Raw genomic sequence first — 5,468 nt, 5'->3', positions numbered from 1 at the left:
GCCGCTGCAGACGGAGGGCAGAGAGCGGGTGGGGGGCAGCCAGGGCCTGGGGGTCCTGCGGGCACAGGGCAGCTCCGCACCCTACGCCAGCCCCGTCCCGCTGGGTCACCCACCCTGGCGAGCACCCAGCGTGCTGCCCACCGAGCCCCGAGCCGCCTCCCCGGCCACCTCTCCCCTGTCCCCCGGGACACCCAAAATCTTCAGGTTTCTTAACTCCCCCTGCGACCACCCTGGCTGCGGGGACCCGCAGCGCGATGCCCCAAAACACCGGCTCCCGCCCTGGGTGCCCACTCCCCGGGCAGCCGAGGGGCCCCGTGCCCACCCACACCTTAACCCCCCTCTCCAGAAGCAAAACCCCAGTGGGGGGACGGGGCCCCCCAGGGCACCCGGGGGGTGCTGTCCAGGCCCCCGCCCCGGCCCCGGTCCCAGCCCCGGTCCCGGTCCGAGGCGCGGGCAGTGCGATGAGCTTCCAGGTCTCAGCCCGCGGGGCCGGGGGGGCGCTGGGGACCGCGGGAGAAGGGGGGGGGGCTGGTCCAGGGAACCCCCCGGGAACCCACGGGGAACCCCCGGGGCACGACCCCCTCGCGTCCCCCCCTGCCCCGTACCTGCCGCGCCCGCCGCTCCGCGCCGCCGCCGCCGAGCACCTCCTCCGGCCCCGCCGCTCCTTATAGCCGCGCCCCGGCCGGGGGGGCGCGGGGAGGCGCCGGGGGCAGCCGCGATCCGGCCGGGCGGAGCGGAGCGGGGCGGGGGTCGGGCCCGGGGCTCCCGTCGGGGCGGGCGGGAGAAGGGCGGCCCCGACGCCCCCCGGCCGGGGTCCCCGGCGGCACCTCCTGCCCCGCGGGGCCGGGGGTCTCCCCGGCTCCGGCTTCTGCTCCCCGTGCCCCCCAGCCCGTGCCCTCGCGAACTGGGGGGGTCCCGGCAGCCCTGCCAGCACCCCCCTGCTCCATCCGGGGGGTCCCCACTGCTGCCCGGGGCAGGGTGTAGGGAGAGGAGGAGCGGAGAGGGGGGCTGCGTGACTCCCCCCTCCCGGCACCCCGGCTGCAGTGGGGGCAGCTGGATGCAAGCGAGACAGGGACATCCCATCACAGCCCGGGACACGGAGCCACTGTCACTTGGAGTCAGCCCCGTGTCCCCGCTGCCAGCGCCAGCGTCCAGCCCGGTGCTCAGGACCCGGGGAGGGGGGTCTTGGCCGCCCCAAAGGCTCCGGTTCCCTCTGCAGCACCAGTACTCGCTGTGGGGCTTCGGCTGCCTGCCCCGGGGGGTCCTGCCCGCCGCTGGCCTGCCAGGAGCATCTCCCGTCCGCTGCCAAAGGATTCCTCGAAGACGCCTCATGGCAGCCAGGACGGGAGGCACCGCGGGCGGCAGGAGGGAGCGGGTTCCCCGGGCGGCCGCGGGAGCCGGGGCAGGGGCTGAGCCCAGGGCCACGGGCTGGAGGGCTCCTGGCTCCCGGCTGCAGCCCATGGGGAGGATGCTGCGGCCGGTCAGGGTGTGCTTGCACCCCGGTGCCCGTGCGTGGGGAGCACCGCAGCCTACTGGGCATGAGGGCTGCCTGCTCCCCAGCACCCCAGGGTGCCCAAATGAGGGTCCTGCAAGAGCCCCATCCGCTGGGACCCCCGCCCGGCTGCTTGGCCAGCACTCTTGGAAGGTCCTTTTCCTGCAAGCGTGGCCTTGGGCAGAGCACGCTGAGCTGGAGGGCTGCTGAGCGCCTCAGGAAGGAACTGGGTCCAGCCCGGAGTCCAACTGTCTCCAACATGTACTTGCTCCATGACTGGACTGATCGGAATCCAGAGTGAGTCACAAATTCCCCAAGACCCTCAGGGGACAAAGCAAAGCCACTGGTGAAAAGGACATCCCCAGCTTCTGCTCCCGTCCTTGTGCTCCTGCCAGGCAGCTTCCTGGCAGTGGCTGAGGATGCCGTGGGGTGCTGCTGGCAGAGCTGGCCCCTTCCCGTTCCCGTTGCAGCCCCCGGCACTCCCCCGCTGATAAGGGCTCATGTGCGGAGGTGGGAGCGGCAACAGCCCAAGCGCTTGCGAGCCTCCCCCTCACCCCCTTCCTGAGGCCACGCTTGGCGTAGCTCTTGGTGGGATGCAGTGAGCCGGCACTGCGGGGTCACAGCTCGCTGTGTCCCTCTGACACCGGCATCTCCCCCCCGTGTGTATCCACTGGCCAGGCCTGTCCCCACTCCGGGGAGTGGTGGCCTCTCGCACACGTGGGGAGCCAAGGTGGAGCGGGGCGAAGTCCAACCGGGGCACCTTGGGCCCACGTGGCCACGGGAAGCAGAGCCAAGTGCCGCGGGCTGGCACGCATGCCTGCCCTGCCCTCGGTGCCACCGCCTGCGGCTGCTCTGGGGGAGGGAGAAGGTCCCAGCACCCAGACCCCGCTGCACGGAGTTGTGCAAAGAGCCCAAACCCGGGTGGGTCATCCCCAGATGCCCCCCGGCGCAGCAGGGGCACGCATGGGCTCTGCTGAGCTGCACCCATTGCACAGTGCTGCCGTCCCCGTGGGGTGCAGGGTGAGCACCCCCCAGCAATGCACAGCCCTGTAGCAGGGTGAAGATCCCGCTGTTGCGGCGATGCATCCCTCCAAACCCACCCTGGAAAGCCACCCAGCTGGCCTGGGGAGCCGGGCAGAGGCCGGTGCAGTGCTGCCCCGGCACAGCTCGTTCACGCGCGGCTTTCTGGGTGCTGCCGCGTCCTGGCTCCCCCTTCAAAGCCTCTGCTTCAAAGCAGACCTGGGGCTGCACGCCAGCCAGACATGTGCAGCACCGGGGGTGGCCAAGGTTCCCCAGGGATCACGCCACGCACGCCAAGCGCTCGGTGGGGCAGGGGGACTGGAGTCATCCCGAGACCCCCATCCCTGCACGCTGGGGCAGCTCTGGGGCTGCGGGGCCGGCGCAGCCGGGGCAGGGAAGTGCTGGCCCCCGTGGTGCTCAGCGCAGCCCTGCGCTCCGGAACGAGCCAGGAATGGGTTTGTTGACGAGAGGCAGCCAGGAAAGGCAGGGACTGACCTGCGGTGAGCCCCGGCTTCCTCCCCAGCCAGTGCTGGGGCAGGGCGGCGTGGAAAGGGGCCACCCCCAGGCCCCCAGCATTCGCAGGCTGGGGGACACATCATCCCCGTGGGGTGCCGGCACACCGGGCTGGGGTGAAGGCTTTGCCGTCCCTCGAGGGTTTGTGGTCTCCCGGAGAAGGGGGCTCACACCCCCGCTTTTCCTGGGATGGCCCCGGGGCCATCGCAGCGTCGTCCCCGCTTGGGGACACACTGTGACACTTCTATAGAGGCAGATGGGGCACAGCCCTTCCCGGGGCAGCGACGCAGGACACGGGCCCAAACACCGGACACGGGCCCCTCTGCAGTGGCATCAGGCCTGCAGCCCCCAGGCACACGGCACCGCGGAGCCGGGGAGCGCGACCGTGCCAGAGCTGGGACCCTGCTCCCACCTTGGGGGGCAACTATGGCTCAAGGGGAGCCTGGGGCAGCAGGGAGGTGGCCGGACGCCTGCGTCCCCTGGCCGGACACCTGGGTCCCCTGGCCGGACGCCTGAGTCGTCCGGCCACGGCGCTCGGCGGCAGGGCTGGAGTGCCACCTCTCGGGAGAGCCGGGAGAGAGAGAGCAGGCAGGCAGACAGCCTCTACTCCAAATTTTAATGAAACAAATAAGTTAATAAGTTAATCAAGTGAGGTAACTACCACTGGCTGGGGAGGTCTGCGGGGACCAGCCAGCCCTGCGGAGGGTCCTACGAGTTAGTTCCTGCGTGCGGCTGCGGGCAAAGCTCTCGCATGCACCCTCGCCCCGCGGCCGGGCACCCACGCACCAACCCACCGCCTCTGCCCACCCACGGCACCCAGCCGGCCCCTCGTGCCCCCGTGGCACTGCTGCCCCAGGGGCTGGGGGAGATGGGCACCCCCGGGGTGAGGGGAGGGGGCCGGGGTGGTGCAGGAGCAGGGGGGAGGCTGCGGGGGGCTCTGGCACGGTCCGTTTTGGCCACATGCACTAACGAGGCAAGAAAAATGAGCAGGGTCGGGGATCCCCGCTGCTGGGAGCAGAGGCACAGGGGGGCTTGGGAAGGGGGGTGCAAATCCCACGGTCCAAAGCCCAGAGAGGGGCCGTGGTGGCAGCGAGGGCTCGGTGGGTCCTCGCCAGCCCAGGTCAGATCCCGGCACCACAGCCACGCAGGTGTTGCTGCCGAGGCCTCCAGGGCACCGAGAACCCCCAGGGCCCCCGGCTTGGCAAACTTTGGCACTACCATGGTCGCTTCCAGCCTGGCTCAGCCCACCGCTGCGAGACTGGAAACCGGCCCCAGGGATGGGGTCAGGGCAGCAAAGGGGAGTGGGGCAGCACTCGAGCTGCCATGGCTCTGCAGCGAGCGGCATGCAAGGAGGCACCCCTCTCTGTCCCCAGCGGGCAGTCACCCCCCAGGCCCAGCCCATGCTCCCCGGGCCACGGAGGGGATGGGGACATGGGGAGGGACAAACAGCACCGCAGGACCCTGCAGGGAAGGAGTCCTCTAAGGAAGAGCAGGGGCTGGGACACGAGAGGGAGGGATGCTCCTTGGGGATCACTGTCCCCATCGCCTCTGCCTGCATCCCTCCCTCCTCCGCAGCCCCTGCCCAGGCCCATGGCCCCAGGGCCACCCTCGGGCAGAGGTTTGTCACCTGGCCCTGAGCTCCCGGGGCACCCAGGTGGGCCCCCACGGGCAGCAGGATCCAGCCCTGTGTGCTGGTAGGGGGGTTTGCTTATTGCCTATGTCCCCACGGGTTGCTCTTCCCGGGGGTGTTGCATATTAAGACATTATTGCATAAATATATATATATATATATATATCTCCTATATATATATTGTCCTGGGAGCATGCACGGGCAGGCAGAAGGCTCTGCTGTGCTTCTAAAAGTGCAGCTATGGCTGCAGCGCTGCAGCCCTGCAAGCAGGGAAACAACCCGGGCAGAGGAGGGTGAGGGGGCACAGCCCCTTGCTCCAGCACCCAGGGGGGACCCCGCTGCTGCCCTGACCTGGAGCGACCCAAGTAAAACCACACTGGGTCGTGCCCCAACACCCCTGCTCGGCACCGGCAGAAGGGAGATGGAGCCTTGCATAGCTGGCGGTGGCCCCGGATCGGCTCCAGGGGACCAGGCAGGACCCCGCTGGGGAACTGGACATGTCCTGAGGTCTGGGGGTCCCCGCCATGGCTGGGGAGCACCCAAGATCCCAGGAGCTGTGGGGTCTCACCCCCTGGGAAAGGCAGGAGCATCCCAGGAGTGTGGTCTGGCCATGCCGCAGTGCCACAGGCTCCCACCCCATCCCCAGAGCAGGCACCCCGCTGCAGCCGTGCGCCCGCAAAGGAAGACTTGGTTCAAGTAACACGGCGAGGGACGCGGCTAGACGGGGCTGGGCGATGCCATGCTGCTTCCATGTCCCGGTATCCCGTCCCACTGGCTGCACGCTGGCAGGATCTGTGCCACTGCCTCCCTGGC

This window comes from Gavia stellata, chromosome 29, assembly GCF_030936135.1.
Source record: "Gavia stellata isolate bGavSte3 chromosome 29, bGavSte3.hap2, whole genome shotgun sequence".
Classification (NCBI taxonomy): Eukaryota; Metazoa; Chordata; class Aves; order Gaviiformes; family Gaviidae; genus Gavia; species Gavia stellata.
This window is presented reverse-complemented; position numbering follows the sequence as displayed.